We start from the raw sequence: 19,057 nt of genomic DNA on the forward strand, positions 1-19,057 counted from the left end.
ATGCCAAATGTTTTTTTTTAAGAACCTAAGAGAAAAATAGCAAAAAAAATTTTTTTTGGTCCAAAATCGAGAAAGTGCTCACTTGACCGCGGTCCAACAACCATTTGGTGCGCATTGTATTACCATTATATATACCTATCTTTCATCTATTAGATATAATTTAGTTGCCCAACTTGCTCCTATGCTCAACTAGCGCCACCCAACCCTACTCAGTTAAGGATGCGAAAATGTTTTATAAATCTGCCACCACAAAAAAGGTTAGCCGCCCATCTGCCCCCCACCTACCTACACCACTGTTTTTTACTAATTAAATTTTTTGTTAGCTTTTTGCTTTAATTGTTATAAAAAAGCCCATCCGTGTTTTTTTTTCTTTTCTTTGTGATTGTAATTTCCGTTTTATTTATTTTGTTTATTCAAATAAACAAACTGTCAAGCAACATTTAAGTATATGACTATAATAAAATTTTTTATTCAAATATTTCGACTAAATCGACTTTTACTCGACTTAGTCGATTTTAAAAATGTATAAGTCGATTTTAGTCGACTTTGGAAAATACATTAATCGATTTAGTCGACAGTCGAATAATTTCAAAGTCGTAACAACACTATTAAAAACAAAGGTGGTCACATAAAATATTAAACTTTCTTAGAATCTTTGAAAAACTGTAAGTGCGCTAATACTTTTGCACGCTTAATTTGAGACATTTTTCCGAGTAGTCATTAAACTTCTAATTAACTCATAAAAAAAACAAGCAGGTTGACAATATTTGACATTATAATTAAATTTCATTGCTTTTACCTTTCATTTAAAAAAAAAATTAGTTCAAAATTTAAATTACTTTACAATTTATATTGATTTGAAGTTGTCCATAATAAAAAAATTACGAGTGCGCTAATACTTTCTGGAAGCACTGTATGTATATATGGCACTGGAGTATGTTATGCTGATTCATAGATGTATAAAAATTTAGACCTGAAAATCAACGGAAAGTCTTCTAATTCGAAGTCAAAGTTTTAAAAATTCCCACTGAAAACCCTAATATTCTCTATTTTGAGAATAACACATTAATGATGTTTTTGTCTCAAAAAGCAACACAAAAACAGCATGGTTTTTACGTTAAAAGGTCCTTAAATTTACCTTCATCTTGCAATTTTTGCGCAAGTTATTTTTATCTGGTACAAAGGAGAAGCATGTTTATAAAGGAGAAAATTCTTTCGTGCTAAAATAAAGCATTGCAAAATCGAAATTAAAAACGGAACTATTGTAAATCATATTGTCAAATATTAATTATAATAGCTTATGATATATACGATGTATTATAGTACGAATAAACAACGATGGATTTGTAAGCTAAATGCCTAACATGGAAATTGATTTTAACTTTTTTGTGGCTATGAAAACAGCCGTTTCGTTGGTTTACTAGAAAATAAAATATAATCCAAGTAATGCACTTTTGTAACAACTTTTGAAAAAAAAATTCAACAGTTTTGTTTCCTAAAAGAAGAATTTTGGAAATTTAATTCATAAACGTTTTATCACGTTTAAAATTTAAAAAATACAACTCAAAAAGCGTTGCCTTTGTAAAAAAAAACTTACAGAATAAAAATGCTCAGAAATAATAGAAAACTGAAAAGTGATAACTTTTCAGCCAAATAATCAAGTATTTTCTAATACAGAAGAAGCTATATTAGAAAATTTTATGTTAAAATCATCAAAAATAAATTTTGGTTCAACTTATTACCAAGCTAGAATTTTAGCATATGAATATAGTAATGCTTTGAAAAAATGTCCTGAACTATGGAGCTAAAATAGAATTGCTGGCATTGAATGGATGAAAGGATTTATGATAAGACACAAAAAGCTTTCTCTTTTTGTTTAGCCCAATGTGCTTCAACAGTTCACAATGCAACGTTAGCTTTTGTTTGCAGAATTGAAGAAATAAATGGAAACATTTTGGTTGTTAAATTGTTGAATAAAAAAGTAGGATTTAATATATTTTACTTTCCTGATATACAAAATAAGTGGTCGGTGCCAATTGCAGAAGTCTTAATTAAACTTCCTATGCCAAACAATGCAGGAAGCATTTCAATAGGTTCTAGTATAATATTCAAACTTAATTTCTCTACATTTAAACTTGGTTGAATGTTATGAATTCTCTCAATTCGAACAAAAAGAAAAATTTCATGTTTATCTACATTCATTTTACATTCACACTCTTTGTTTTTTTATTAATATCTTTTTGTTAATAAGAGTGATATGTGATTGAATACCATTTTCATTTTAGTTTATTTGTATATACAAAAAAACTCATTAATGGTTTGAGATCTTTATAAGAATAATTATGTTTCTCCTAATAAATCTGTTGATTCTGTTAAAGTTAGTAATTACTGCTAAACGAAAAAATTAGGTTTTAAGAAACATCTCTTGTCTTCTTATTATATTTCCTAAACTGCCCCAACATTGTCCTAAACTACCCCCTCTTGTGGGGTAGTTTTAGACAATTGGTAGCTTCGATTTTAAGAAAAAAAAACAGCTATAATTTATTTGAACTAGCTCGACTTTGCTTATTTTTGAAGAACGAATAACTAAATTACCTTTTTCAGCAAAAAATGTAAGTTTTTGTCAAACAGTACGGAGTCTGTAATATATTTTTAAAAAAGTGTCCTAATGTGCCCCCCTCTCCCCTATATATATATATATATATATATATATATATATTTATATATATATATAATTTAGAAACAACACTTTTTAAGCAACCCACACTACTCTAAATTCAATTTGAAAAAATAAAAAATCTTACGAAAACGCTACCATTTGCTTTTTTTTTAACGAATCACGAATCAATACCAAAAGAAGTAGTAATTTGTTCAGAAATTAGTTTTCACCGCAAATTTCAACCGTAAAAACAATTTTCAATTAAATAGGGTTTAAATGACGTTATCAAAATAGTTGTCAAGTAAATTGTCAAGTAAAATATCAAAATAATTATCAAGTAAATAATGGAAAAATAATTAAGTCAATGTTTGTTATTTTTCTGTTATTTTTTATTAAAGATCATTTCCTAAAATAAAGGAAATGCCGAGCGAATTATTTAAACAATAACGAAAAAGGTGACAACAATAGTAATTGGACTTTGATCAGCAAAAAGGGTAAAATCAGTTGTAATTAAAGTCATAGCTTGTGAAAAGTTTCGGCCAATTGAAGGTAGAGCGTGTCATGCACACTCACTTAGCGGAGTGTTGTTGATTTAGCGTCAATAGAATTTAAACAAGTGTTTTGGGCTTTATTTTTCTCATGGCGGAGAAGGGAAGGAGGTGGGAATATTCTTGATGAGAGGGATTATTGATTTGAATGAAGAACTGAATACAGCATTTTGATTCTCAGAGAAAAAAAAGCGCAGCAGCGGTAACAACGTTTCTCTTAGAAGAACCTTCACTGCCTTCAGCAAAATTGGCTGAAATCTTTCATTAAAACATTCGTGTGACTTTTTTTTTTGAAATTTTTAACGGTCACGAGCATGTTCAAAGTTCCAAGTTTTTTGTAGATCTCGCGTTAAAACAATAAAAGTTGTAAATCACGTGGCTCTCTAATGATCAAAATCTGTCAAATGGACCAACTTTAGCATGCTTTGAAAACAGACATAAAAAGGATTTCTGTGATATAAGTTTTAAAATCTGCAAATATCAAGAGTAAACTTAGTAAATTTTTGTTTTTTTAGTCACTTTCTGCTTGAACTTTTTCAAGCTTGAACAATTATAAGTATTAACTAGATGTCTAACTTCACAAAAGTTCCGTAAGAATAAGTCAAGCTACTTTTTAAAGTATTTAAAGCCTGTAGCCTTTATTTAAATTAACAATAACTCATTTTTGTTTTGCGTTGTTTTTATCGTTGCATCATTTCTGGCTGGCAAAACAAACTTGTATGGCCTAAAATTTGCTTCACTGCGGAAGCTCGAATTAGATATCTCATTAATATATATCATTGAGCTTGAATGAGTGGAGACAATGGCCTTCTTCCAAATGCTGTTTTACTTTGCAAAACTTATGTTGTTAAATTAAATTATAAAGTTTCTTAGCAAGTCTGCTTTTTTTTTTAAGAAAAAGGCACAGTCTTAATGATTTTATAATTATTTAAAGAGAGTTTCAAAAATTAATAAACGACAATGCCTCCCCCAGTTTTTGAGTTCTCCCTCCCCGGTGTTATTGTTTTTTAGTGGTGCACAGTGTGTCATTTTAACAATCTAGATGGAAAAAGTTCCTTTTTTTCAACTTATTTCAAAGTTTTTATTTGTTTTATATTTCGATAGCGGATGGTCCATAGTAATAAAAAAACCAAACCAAGTTTTTTTGTCATTTGATAAAGCTGCTAATTAATTCTTTTGAGAATGCGCGAATTTTTAGTCATAGAACGCAACTATGACAACAAAATATTTAATACTTTAAGTTATTGTAAACGTTTCGCTTCTGAAACTTTATTTTAAATTATTTCATTTCAATATAAGGATTGTTATATTCGTCTTTTGTTAATGTTTTCATCGTTTAATGAAAATCTTTTGCTGACTTGTAGAATGCTTTTATAAAGTGAGTAGTTTTTTGTCAAATCATAAAGTTATTTTACAATTCCTGTGTTACTTTTATCACATAATATTACCGAAAACAATTCTATGATTATATACAAATTAAACCTCATACCTGACTAATTAAACCAAAAAAAACATTCTGCGAATTTTGGCGAACTAATTAAATTTATCTTATAGAATGGCTCCTTCGTCTTTCCGGATGGCTCTTTTTGATATATGGGTGCAAACCCCAAAAATTTCGAAGTTTGATGCATTGATGAGATATGTTCTTGAAGAAATAGGAGTTGCTGGAAATTCTGAAGCTGCTTTAAAGTGTATAAAAAATAAAATTAGAAGACTTTATTAAAATACTTCAGATGAAATCTGAAGTATTTTAATAAAATCTTCTAATTTTATTTTTTATTTAAAAAGGGAGACATCGGCAACGCTTCCGACACCCCTATTCTTCTTGGATAAATAAAAAAAAATTTGTATTTATTGATCCTAATTTTAAAAATGTACCACGTACTTCCCAGCAGAATAGCATAACAATTGGAGTTGGCCGGCCAACAAAAACTTATAGTTCTTGTTATCCTAAAGCTAAAAAGTACAAACTGCAACATCTCCTATAGATGTCTATAGATGTCTAATATAATCTCAACATCTCCTGGAATCAAGTAGCCAAGAGCTAAGTATTGCCACAAAAATGATGCTAAGGAAAGAAGGAAAAAGAGATTCAGTTTCCTTTGTAAAAGAACTTTCGGTTGCATCTCTGAATCAAGGTACAATTTTAAAAAAGACTGCTGATTATGTTAAAGTTCAACTCTTGAAATCATTGACTAGTCTTGACGGAGTATGAGTGTCAAACTATTAAAGATATATTATGTATTGAAGTTACCACATTAAAAGGTAGGTCACAAAATTTACAAATACGTGCTGATCATTGTCGACTTTCCTTCGCGATTAAAGAAAGTTGAAGCCCTGACAGAAAAAGCTCTGCTAAAGTAGCTGCGGCTTTAACACAAATATATAAGCTGGGACCTCTTATTTATCGAAACCTGCTACATGAAGACCCAGGTTAAAACTTAATGGGGACCTTTAGCCAGTAATTAGCTCAACACAATGGGCAGGTGCGTTGTGGCAGGGCGGACACACACCGAGACCAAAGCATCGTTGAGCGTCTCAATAGGACAAATGATAAGATATTACTTTAACATCAGTGAGCAAAAGAGTTTCTGTTGAATGTATGGGACTTTTCCATACGCAATTTTGAATGGATGCGAGTTTTGCCTGAAATTGTGCTTACACACAACAATGAGCCGACTCGTCTCACGGGGAAGAAGCCTTCAGATGCAATAAAAGCCAAGGCGGTTGCGCAAAAACCTGCTTTTCCAACTTTTAACACGTACCGTAGGACTCGAGTAGCCATTACTTTCACCAATGTGCTTTTCTGGTAGCTGTGCCAGCCAGGCAAACTGTAGGGTGGAAGTCGTCGTGCTACCAACCTCCTTAAATCGCGCAGGAAAGTCGACAATGAGTCACTGAAATTATCATCGAAAAACTCCAAATTTCTTTGTTAACTTGAAAATCTTCGACTTTCACCTGTTAATTGTAACAAAAAACATTTTTTGCGTTCCCCTTAAAAATGATCTCAAAGTTATGCTAATGAAACCAAGAACCTTGTTTATGTAACCAAACCAAATGCAGAGTTCTTGAAGAATGATGCAAATAAAAAATCATGGTACACGTCATAAATACAGACAATCCTGGAATGTTTTAGGCAAAGATGGAGCAAGGGCACGTTACTCACTTCGAGAAGATTGCTTAGCGTAATTGCATATCTGAAGATCACTTGAACAATCGACCAACAAATAAAATATTCGTAGGAGTTCTAAAAAATAAAGTCAAAACTCTTTTAAAAATATTTGCATAAATGAAATATACATTTCCTTTCTGCACGTATACATAAAATAGTGGAGACTGTTATATCATTAACATAAAGTATTTTATATGAACCTTTCAGCGTCTTGAATCAGAAAAAATATTTGACGCATTAAAAAAAAAATTTCTCTCCTTGTTCAAAAAAAATGACACAGCTAATTGAACGAAAAAGCAAGAATATAGTAATTTAACACGTTTATCGTATTTTAAAGCTGTCTTGTTCAGAAGCTTTTGAATACATAAGATTTTAGTCATGATTTTGTCGCAAAACGTAAAATAAAGTCCTTGCTTACTGTGATAAGAAGCTGAATGTAGAGATTGTACAAATATTGGAAAGAACTCTTAATCTGCAAAAGACCTTCTCACAAGTAAAAAAACAACTTGAACTGAAAGAGTGAATATTAATAAAAGTACTATTAATATACAAAAGTTTAATTTATTTGAAACCAAATATGTTGAACTTAATTAATTTTCAATTTAAATTTTCTTTTTTATCAGTTAAAATATTATTTGATTTCATTTACTTTGTTGTAAATAAAAGCTCTTAGATTTATGATCGTTAGTTTCGTTTTGTTGCTTATTGTGCTGATTTAAGTCGTTTTTTCAAACTTTTTTCAAAACTTCGTCATCAACGTGTTAAAACTTTCTCATGTTTTCATGGTATGATCTTATTGGATGACTCTTTTACCGTTTCCTTTATCATAATTTGTTTCTATTCTTTCAATTGATAGAAATTATGAAGAAGTTTTTAAATATAAGTAGTTTTAGATAAAAAATTATTTGAAAGATTTAAATACCATGTGTAAAATCTCGAGGGTTGAAAACTGATCCTTGGGAGAACTGATCCTTTGGAGAGACTATGTATTTAAACTAGTACAAAATAGAAGAGTGCTCTAAGCTGCTCCACCAACAGAATAAATAATAAAACTCATCACAAAAATAAGAAAAAAATCAAAATAAACCGAAATTGCTTCAATTTGCTTCCAAAAAAATCACTCTGAGAACCGGAGAGACCACTAGGCTTTTTATTATATCACTCTATCCAAACCTTTATTCTTTGCTTAGTATTAAATTAGTAAAAATTAATTAGTAAAAAAATTATGGAAATGAAAATAAATGTTTTGACAGGATTATAGTCACTGTCCTAGACTTGATTTCTTATTGTATTAAGGGCTGCATATCAAAGTTAATGTTAAATACTACTTCCATTAAAATTAACTGCAGAAGATGGTAGTTACTCTCCGTGTCGAGTATGCTCTTCTGTACATTTAAATCTACTTCATGTAGGTTACAATTTGCCTCACTACTTTGTTCAGCAAACTTGGATAGAGTTATGGTATTCATCGAAGGACACAGTTATGGTAATTAACAAAGAGCTGAAAATGACACAGCAAAATGTAAAATTTCCAAATTACTTTCCATAGAACCTGTGCTGATCTTCGGCGAATACGAAGGAGTTATGGCGAATATTAGCAACTTTTTGTATAATTTCGTACTTTCAACTTCAGATTAGACCACTTTCAATTGATTTTGAGGCCTATGTTTTTATACGATTCTTAACCAGCATAAAATTCTCAATCACGAATCAATCATAAAATAAGGGAGGGGGGGGGGGGTGCCCAAAGAATAAAAGTCATCAAGGTTTCTACTTTCTACCACTCAATAAATAACTAATTAATTATCTGCCACTGATGAACCTAAAAATGATGCTGCAGCTGGAAGTGAATTAAACCCGGACACACCAGGATGTTGAATGTAATCGAAGCGCTCCTTAAAATCTTCAAGAAGTGATCGTGAAACAGACTTGTTCGCCCCTAAGAGTCCAAAAGAGCACGCACAATAAGGGACAAAAACAGCCATCGGTTGGCAAAGTATCTGTCTGCTATGAAAATGTTTTTAGCAAATTCCAGCATTTTATCCCACTTTTTTTTTTATCGTGATTTTCTACTGGCCCTACTTAGGTCTTTGAAATGTGTTAAGTTAAAAATTACCGCAAAGGAAGTTTGTAACTACTCTACTTACGGTATCCCAAACAGTATGAAGACAATCTTTAATTATCGTTCATAATAAAAAAAACATTTTTTAGTTTTTATTTTGTGTTTTAATATTATTTTTTAAGTTCTTACTTCGTTTCCATTATTTTGAAATGCCTTCGTTTTTATTTCGTTTTCGTTAAACAAAATTGTTTGGTTTTTGTTTTTTGTTTTTCTTAACGAAAATAATGGTCAACATTCATTCTATTTTTTATTAAAAAAAAATTAATGTTCTTATGGACATTATACAAAAAGATAAAAATAAATCCATATTGATATATTAGTCAACTTAAAACTAGTTGCACTATTTTTCAAAAAATTTTGCATAATTACCAATGGTTACACATTATATAGATCTCTCTCTTTCTCTTTCACATAATATATCCATACAAAATGAAAAAGCATTGTAAAGCAGCACTTTTGTGATAAATATTTTTAAATTATCTTTTCTACATGATAAAACGTGATATGGATTCCTCAAGATCATTTAATTTGCAAAATTATGTTCTATAGTATTCTCATTCCCTAATTGTTTCCGAAGAGCAGAATTGTTTAGTGTTGTCAACAAAATTCCGATAAGACTTGAAGTTCTTTTATAACCTGTTAGGATACTTGTTTTAATGATCTTCGATTTGCTTTACTAGCAGGACATCCAAAAGTTACAACCAATAGATTTTCACCAGTTGATAAAGAAGAAGTTGATCTATATGACATGCAGCCAGCATTCATCATATTTTTTAATAAACTTGAACCAACTTGTGCTTAAGCTTATGGCAAGAGAAATCAAATTTGCTACAGCAATTGAAGAAGAGCAGTTGTAGGGGCGTCTAGCTGCTAAAATTGAAAAACGTTTTCCACAGAGCCTTGAGTTATCTGCTTAAGAAGGTATGATTGGTTTGGTTTCACTAAAATGGAGCATTGAAGTTGATTCCTACGATATTTATACAGTTTCATCAGACCTATTGTTGAATTTATAGGACCTATTGTTGAATTCATAGACGATAAAGAGTTAGATCTTACTCCAAAAAATTCTCAGCAGCAGCAGCAAACGGCATCTTGTTTAAAAAGAGCTGTCGACGGGCCATTTGTCATTGAACTCATAGTGAACTAAATCCAAAAAAAAGCACGGGTGTTTTCTTTTAAATGACACGATCAGATAAAAAAAGTATAATTTTGAGAAAAATGTAACTTAAATTGCAATCTTCAGAAAAAGCTATTAGAAAGATTTTTTTTTAGGTTGTTTTAAATGTTGATTTGAAAATATCTGTTTCTCAAATAAATGTTTTTAAATTTCATTTGTATTATTTGATATGAGAAACCAGTTTTTTTTTTGGACTTTAGGTTTAACCTTACGCTTTTGATTACCCAACAGTTTCAAAGTCGTCATTGCGACGACTTTTTTTGTGATACGATATAAAACCTGGCGGTCTCTCTGTGCTTCACAATGATCTAAGTGTCTGCCTCTCGTTATTTTTTTATTCGAGACGAGACGAGACAATCCTAACATCTTTGTCCCAAAAAGCGATAAATATCGAGACAATTTTCAACATTCATTCGAAATTCGGGACGATACCGAGACGAGACGAGATATCCCGGTCAAAATAAAAGCTTTACAATTTCCCGGAACTTACATCTTTCTAACGGGACATAACGAGACATAACGAGACATACTAGTTAATCCTTAATGTGAAATCTAAATAATGAATTTCTGGTGCAATTACTATTATTTAATTCAGCTGCTATTATTGATATTTTTATACCATCTATATAAACACAGCTTTATCTATATTAATGGTAGCAGCTGAAATCAGAAAAAAAAAAATTTTTAGGATAGTATTTAACATTTTCCACTAAAATATCGTGCAAGAAGGGAATAAATATGTATCCAAGGACTAAGCTTCTGATCATTTAATATTGTTTATCGCTGATGTCAGCACTCACTTCTAATGCAAGAATTTGGTTTACACTCACATTTAAAGGAAAGGTTTTATCCAAAGTGTTTTTAACTTTTTTGATCTATAAAACATTTGACTTTTTTTAAAAAGTGTACATCTTGCAGAGACTAAAATTAAAGCATTTTTGAGTACTTTGTACCATTTTTCACTTTACACTGTTTACAACATTTTGTGTACCGTTTTCCCCATTATTCTCAATAAAAAAAAAAAAGTAGTATTAATTTATGTTTTCGTTAAATAAATCCTTCCAAAATCGTAATTTATCCACTCCTAATTCACCTACAGCACTGGTCATAAGTTTAGAGCCACCTGTTTTTTTCATCATTTTGCGGCATAGGTATGGTGAGGTTAACATTATAAGCATAACAATGCATATAGTAATTTGACAAGGTACGAACCTATTGATATTCATGAATAATTGTGTATTAAACCAAATATAAATATTGATTTTCATGAGTTCTTTAATGTTATAGCCTTGATTCAACTGTTCGGGCCCAGGAGGTGGCTTTGAAGGAAATTAGTGGCTTAAGCCTAACTGATATAGCCAAAAAATTGAAAAAAAGTCGCCATGCTGTACAAAATGCATATAAGAAAAATTTGGAATAAAATACATTAACGGACAAACCCAGAAGTGGCCGTCCTAGAATGCCAACTTTACATCAAGATAAAACCTTAAAACGCCTGGCCCTAACAAATCGTCGCCTTTCTTCCAAAATTTTGTCTCGACAGTGGCATGATGTTGGTGGACCTTTAACATCTCCAAAATCTGTTCGTCGTTGTTTGAATAAACAAGGTTTGAATGGTCGTTTTGCTATTAAAAAGCCTTTTATCTCCAAAATTAATCAGCAGAAGCGTCTCAAATTTGCACTCGAATTTTTGCATTTTAGTGTTACTGATTGGCTATCGGTGTTGTGGTCTGATGAGTCCAAATTTAATTTAGCTGGTAATGATTCTCGACGTATTTTCGTTTGGGGTCGTCAAAATGAATCATATAAACCAGAATGTTTGCAGGGAACTGTAAAGCATGGTGATGATAGCATCATGGTGTGGGGTTGTATGTCATCTTTTGGGCCGGGCCAGTTGCATCAAGTGGAAGGAATCATGAATGGTGCCATGTATAGAGATATTTTGCGAAAGCATTTGCTACCTTCAGCAACAGCATTGTTTCCTGCAACTTTTCCATGGATCTTTCAGCAAGACAATGATCCTAAGCACACGTCCAAAGTGGCTGAAGATTTTCTAGCTGCTAATGGTGTTCAAGTCTTGAACTTGCCACCCCAGTCACCGGATTTGAACCCCATAGAAAATTTGTGGGATGAAATTGATCGCCGCTGTGCAGGCGAACGTGCTAGTAATAAACATGAACTTTGGAAATTTATTTCTGCCGCTTGGACTAGTTTTACTGCTGTTGATTGCAAGAAGCTTGTTGACACTATGCCTGCCCGGTTGGCTGAAGTAATTAAAAATAAAGGTGGACCTACTCATTATTAATATTTTAATACTCGTTTTGGTACTAAAATGTTATAACAATATATTTTGCATGTTTCAGTAATATATTATTTTGCTGCACTGGGGTTATGGCTTTATAATCTGCAAAAAACTAAAAAAAATGGGGTGGCTCTAAACTTATGACCAGTACTGTATATTCAGGATAAGATCTGATCTTTTTGTTGTTGTTGTTTTTAAAATCATTAATATATATCAGAAACATTTTTGAGTACTTTATATCATTTTTCACTTTACACTGTTTAACATTTTATGTTATTATTTCTTTGTCAATTATCACATTATGTTTCCTATAATGTTTAACTAAATAATGTTACTGGTATATTACAGGAAATACTGAAGTTGTTAAGATTGCATTTATCTATTGCAAATATCCTGCACTTCTTGAATAGTAAATCATTATTCAAATAAAAACATTTTAACAAATTTCTAAGTAGCATATGATGACAAAAGTATGTTTCTTGAAACTATATTTCATATGTTGAAACAAGTCGTACAAGTAAAAAACTCAAATTCAAGAAAGTGAGTCCATAAAAAACTTGTTTTCCGCCATTTTCGTTTATTTTCATATAATAAACCACTATTAACTAATGGCGGAAGACAAGGTTTTTATGGGTTTATTGACTTTTTTGTTTCTTCAACAAATATATAAAGTTAAAAGATTAGCTCAAAAGTAAATTTAGACTTTAATTTAGGTTAAAAGTTCTGCATTTTTACTAAATAAAAATCTCTCATTTTTTAGACTTCTTTGAAAATAATATTAAAATTTTTAACTTCTTTTAACCATAAAATATAAATATAAGTTTTATGAAAAAACTGTTTTTACTTTTTAAATAAATGATCATTCTAATTTAATATTATTTAAAAAAGGGCACAATATTTACAAAAGAGTTGTGAGGGGTTTGTTTTGTTGTTGTTTTGAGTCACTGTGCGCCATTTTCTGGCTGGCAAAACAAACTTGGTTGGCAATAAATTTCTTCACTGCGAAAGTGCGAGTTAGATATCTAGTTAAATAAAATTGATCTATCTCGTAACGTTTCATAAATATTTCCGGGACAAAATTTTTGAATTTCGAGACAAAATTTATTTCTCGATTATATTCCGGGACAACCTTTTTCTTTGTCTCGTTATTTTTTTCCGGGAAATTTCTCGTCTCGTTACGTTTGTCCCGGTTCATTTCAAGAAAACGCTTCCGAGACGCAGACGCTTACGATAATCAACAAGCAACACAATTTTTTCACTGTTTTTATCCATCAAATGCGACAAAAAAAATACGACAAAAAAAGACGACAAAAAAAGACGACAAATTACAAACGTTCTACTAACACTAATTACTGAAAAATATTGAAATCAGTTTGATGATGATGAAATCAGTCTGAAGATGATGAAAGAGAGTAGATGTCCATTGTAATCATGTGACAAAATTTCGTATCAAAATGATTGCACAAATAAAAATTGTATAACTTATAGCTGCACACATAGTTTAAAAACTGTAACAACTAAACTAATTTGCTAGTGTTTTTTATCCAAAGTTTTTTTATTTGAGTTTTGATAGTTAAATTATAACAGTTGTAATAGCGCATATCTAAAGTTTCTATCAACAATATTGATACAAACACATTTGTTGATGTTGTATACGGTGGTTGGTCTTCTGCATGTTCCCTTCATTTATATTGTCTCCTTTTTTTGTTTATTGTTATATTTATTTTGGTTGTGTATGTGTGTATAACAGTTATTAAAATGTGCACCTTTTTTTTTGTGTTATGAAATCGCAAAATTGTTTCGCTAAAGAAACTATTTAAAACACAAATACAAGAAAAACTGGCGCTGAAAAAAACTTTACTTTTGGAATTTAAACTGATTTAAAAGTCTTCTTAACTGGGATCTTTTAGAAAGATCTCTGTTAAAATGTTAGAAAAAGTTCTAAATCAACAGACGTTGTTAATTCATAAAAACCAATCATGAAAATAAAATTAAAAAATGTCCTTCAAAAAGTAAATTTAAGCAAAGACAAAGCTACTTGTCCATTTGGCCATAGAAAAATCGCGAGAAGTTTGAGTTTATTATTTAAGGTATAAAGTATTTGTTGAAGGTATTTAAGATTTGTTAAACTACAAAACAAGTTTAAGAATAAAAAGCACCACCAAGAAATTTGAGTAAAAATGAATTAAAGTAATTTAAAAAGTAAACGAAACTTTAATCTCAAAAATATTACAATATTGTTAAAAATTAAAAGTGAATAAATGGAATGTAAAAATTTTCCTGAATAATTATTTTTAGTTACTGCAGTTGCAGTCTTCGACTTTTTTAAAATTCAGCTGCCCACTTCTTGCAATTGAAAATGAAGCCGCGCAACACTTTAACCTTTTTCATCTCATAAAAGATTTTTTATACGGAAAAAGTGTCCACACATTGCTTCTTTTACAAAGAGGATTTTAAAGTGGTTAAAAACTCTTAGTTTGGCTTTTAGATTTTTAAATGCGTTTCCAAAATTCTTTTTGAAAATTTTTTGTTGATAGAGCCGTCGCACAGTAGCTACTTGCCATGATGGTGCGGCAAGTATAAAGAAGTGCTCGAGCCTGCTAAAAGTTGCACTGTGCAGCACATGCTTTACGCTTACTTTTAACTGTGGGCAGCCTAAGTAGAGAGCTTGAAGTAGATGAACTGTCACTTAAATGTTGTGATTTTGTGTCAGCACTTTTCAAGGCTGAACTGGTGGATGAAGAGCTGGCAAGCTGCGAAGATAAAAGTTCTCTGGAAAATTTGAAAGCGAAGCTAACTCAGACGTACGATTTGATAGAGTTAGAAGATCAGTTCCCGTTAATGATAAGGAAGATGCAGAAACATCAACAAGCGACATTCAGTCATAGCATCAGCACCGTCATTTAAGTTTAAAACTAGCATGCGCAACCTTTGATGGAATTCATTTTTATGAATGATAATAATGCCTGAATTTACCTATTGTGTGAAGTACAGGTTGCACTAAAAAGAATTTGGAAAGTCAAGTTTTCTCTGGATGTAGACGAAATAAGCCTGGTTGGTGAACTGGTTAAATTTGAACTTGAAAGACTTGACAAGTTAAAATATTGTGTTAAAAAGGCATTTCTAGATTTAGAATTGGATTCCAATTTTGATAATTCAGTTAAGATGAAAGAAAACGAATATAGAAGCATATCAGAATGTGCAGCACTTTTGACTCCCATTAAAGCAACTGTGGAAGCACTTTGTTGACGAGATGCAACTTTAATTACAGCTGATACTTCATTAGAGTTTATGTTGAATAAAATAAAACAACAACAATCCGCAATTGGAAAACAATTGTATACTGCTTTGAGTCACCGAATTAAAGAGAGGAGAACACCATTAAGCAGCACAGTTTATTATCTTCATAATGGCCAGGTTACTTCATTGAAAATCCCAGATGTTTTTGTACCAAATACAAGTGCCCAAAATAAAAAAATTATAATAAACCTAATAAAGCTTCTAAGCTCGGCAGATATAATTACATCAGCAGAAGTGAATAGTGATAGTAATGCTCAAATGAGCGAGACTTTATCAAGCAAGGAGTGTGAAAATAAAATCAAAACTGTTATTAAAGAATTAAATGAAGTTATGGAAAAAGGATTGGCAGTAACACAAACACTACTTATAAGGGTAGAAAGTATAACTTCTAAAATTCAAAGAGAAGTGTCGTTATTTGAAAGTGGTGCCACAAAGAAAATCATCTTCAAAAATCATATGATTATGTGTGATCTATACGGCCAACAAGTGTGTAGTCCGAACAACCATTCTCAGCGGCTGGCTTTTTATGCTCAACTACTCGAACGCGGTTAAACAACGAAATGATTGACGCTTTCATTTTTTTAAGGTGGTACTTTCAAAAATGAATACAATTCATGTATACTCATGTATATTCATATTATTTTTACTTATATTGTGTTATCTTTTTAATGCATTGTTTTATAATTTAAATTGCTAAGGTTAATTAGTAAATGAACTATTTTAGTTAACTAAAAAAGGAAAAATGATTAATTTGTTAATAATATAATTGTATTAACAATAAAGTAATCATTTTTCAGTGTTTAATGAGTACTTAAAAATTTTTTCTTCACATGCTTCACCGCTAATAATTTTTTCCGCATCCTTATTAATCCTGGGATTTCCCGGGGATAAATACTTCAATCACGAAATTCCTGGATTGAGAATGTCCGGGATTTTGCCATCCCTTGTTGTAATAAAATTTACAAAAAATTATATGGTTTTTAATATAGACATTGTTTGAATGACTTAAAAACAATTTTTACACATTCACGGTATAAATTTGGATTCGGATCAAGTATAGTGATTCTCCCGGAAATTTATTCCCGGGAAAAATTTTATTCCAATTTCCCGGAATCCCGGTAAATTTTTTCCGGGATCCCGAGATTTTTGTACACACATTTTTAATTTTCCCGCCAAAGTCAGAATTTTTTGTTTTCCGGACCATAAAAAGTATTGCTTATTGATATTGTTTACATATTGAAATTTATTGCAGCGCATTAGAAATTTTTAAAAAATGTTCTTAAATCTAAAATCTTCGAAGGTTTGGAGTTATTTTGAACTTAAAAAAGCAGACGAGGCACTATGCATACATGTTCCAGAAATATTACTATGCAAAGGTGGTTCCACTGTTGGATTGAAAAGGTATTTCGAAAATATCCTCGGCATTATTTTAAAAAAAGAAGAAGAACCATCAAATAAAAAACGTTGTGTACAATTAACAATCAATTTCATGACAAAAAAAGTTTCATTGGGAGAACGATGGCCTAGTTTTGCTGCTATTGATGGGTTTTCTGTAAATGCAATTACTCAATCGGATCAAATATGCTTTATAATGCGCTTTTAACTCTTCGTCCTTCCAGTGTTGAGGCTGAAAGGGTGTTTAGTTCAACTGGATTTTTTTACCAACTATAGAACTAGATTGACAGACATCCATCAAGATGCACTGGTTTTTCTCAGAAGTCACTTTAAAATCCTAAACAGTTAAAAAAAATAAATAGAAATATAGAAAAGTGTGTTTAGTTATTTATATTTTCCCTGATAAATATTTTCCCAGGATTTTGTAAATAGTTTTCGGTATCCCGGGAATGGAAAATGGCCGGGAAATCGCAATCCCTAATCAAGTGTACAAAAATAGGATCAAGGGTGTATATTTGTAGGATCAAGGGGCCATTCTGGTATGCACCCTTGATCCCAATTGAGTGCTATTGATTTTTATTATTTTCAACTTATCTTAAATACTTTGGTCAGTAAATGATCATTAAATTATAATAAAATGTAAAGTTTGCTATCATTGACTATTACTTTAGAGGTCAAAGTGAAAACATATATTCAGTCAATTGGCCGGATAGATTTTTAGGATCATGGGTGCATACTCTTCCCAAAAGTTAAAGTATAATTAAAATTTTCATTCTAAACATGTCTCAGCAATCCTTATGTGGAGCAACATTTAATATTTACCACAAAACTTCAAGAATTGCACTATGCATCCCTAAGTAGAAATAGAACTTTAGGCAGATTTTCGAGGAAAGTAAAACCATATGGCAAAATGAATCAATTTTAGGTCAATTGACGCAATTTTTCCTCAAAAAGAAAAGTTTAGGATTCTTATATTTCAACTTTTCTGACAATTATTATTATTATTTTTTTTTTTTGGCAAGCATAAAAAAAACATACTGTGTTGATTATGTAAAAAGACCACAGAAGTATCAGATTGGCTACCACTAGCACCTAAAATGTATTATTAATAAAATTAAACGATAACATTAAATATCAGAATTTAAAGATACACATAGTTTTTTCCGATATTTACCTTAAGAACAGTTAGCACCTAAATCTTCTTGCAGCATAGCTTTTTTATCTCTTGCATTTTGTTCTATTGCAGTATAGGTACACGTCTTATGTCATAAATAAATAGCTGTACCCCTAGTATTTTCGGCAAAAGAAAATAAAAGTTTATGACCAACTCGTGCAGTTTCATTGGCTTTGTTCCACGCTTCAATGGCACTCTCAGACAAAGAACCTACTGGATACTTAAAAAGAAACACCATGAACAACCATTCTATGCACAGACTGTGACATTTGAATGGCTTTTTAAAACTGATCGTTAGAAATAAGATCAAACAGACATTCACATTTCTGCTTGAAAATATTTACATCCGGTCTTGTGGTGATATTTACATCCGGTCATATTAATGAGCAGGTCCCTAAATAGTTTGATCATATTGATATTCAAATTTAAAATTCTTCCAGTCACAGAGGGATTATTTTCTTTTAAGCATATTTGATACCACAGCATTGAGTGCTTTACCGTCATTCATTGTGGTTATGCGCGCAATGCACGTGTCAAAGGTGCGCGTAATAAATATTTTTGTTAACAAATTTGAATTCTTTGACCCATAAAGCTTTTATTTTCACATATAATATTTTTGTTTACAATGTTTATCAGGTTTTATTGAGTTTTTACGGTTTTTTGATCATCCTGAGCCACTGTGCGTCAAATTTACATAATTTTTTCACTATTAGAAAAAATATTTTGTCTGCTAAATTGTTTAAGAAAAAAATGCGTTTTTAAATTTGTTTGAGAAAATGTTCCCTAAAGTTTACCGAGCTGCTCAACCTACCCCAGTGCACTATGGTTTCTGAGACGCGATTTTTTGGCATAAATTAATAACTTCAATTTGAAGACAAAATAGCTAATAATTATTATTTCAAGATTAGCAGAATGTTCTTTATATATATATATATATATATATATATATATATATATATATATATATATATATATATATATATATATATATATATATATATATATATATATATATATACTGTATGTATATATATATATATATATATATATATATATATATACATACAGTAGGGTGTCCCAAAAATATATCATAAATCGAACTTTAATGTGCGGAATACTACATTTAGCATAATTTTATCTATAAAAATAAAACAAACAAAAAATTAAGTTTTTAGCTCAAAGGGAAGGTTATTTAGGTGAACTCACTT

General features: G+C 30.8%; 2 protein-coding genes across 2 annotated transcripts in view; both read right to left on the reverse strand.

Moving 5' to 3' along the window:
- The window catches only part of LOC149894923 (uncharacterized), a 156,838-nt gene that overhangs the window by 117,636 nt on the left and 20,145 nt on the right, over window positions 1-19,057 (reverse strand). The window lies entirely within an intron of this gene.
- The window catches only part of LOC149894929 (uncharacterized), a 127,249-nt gene that overhangs the window by 54,211 nt on the left and 53,981 nt on the right, over window positions 1-19,057 (reverse strand). The window lies entirely within an intron of this gene.

Source organism: Hydra viridissima, unplaced genomic scaffold, assembly GCF_058129835.1.
Source record: "Hydra viridissima isolate aposymbiotic clone 2 unplaced genomic scaffold, HvirCarnegie_v1 scaffold_1, whole genome shotgun sequence".
In the NCBI taxonomy this organism is placed as follows: Eukaryota; Metazoa; Cnidaria; class Hydrozoa; order Anthoathecata; family Hydridae; genus Hydra; species Hydra viridissima.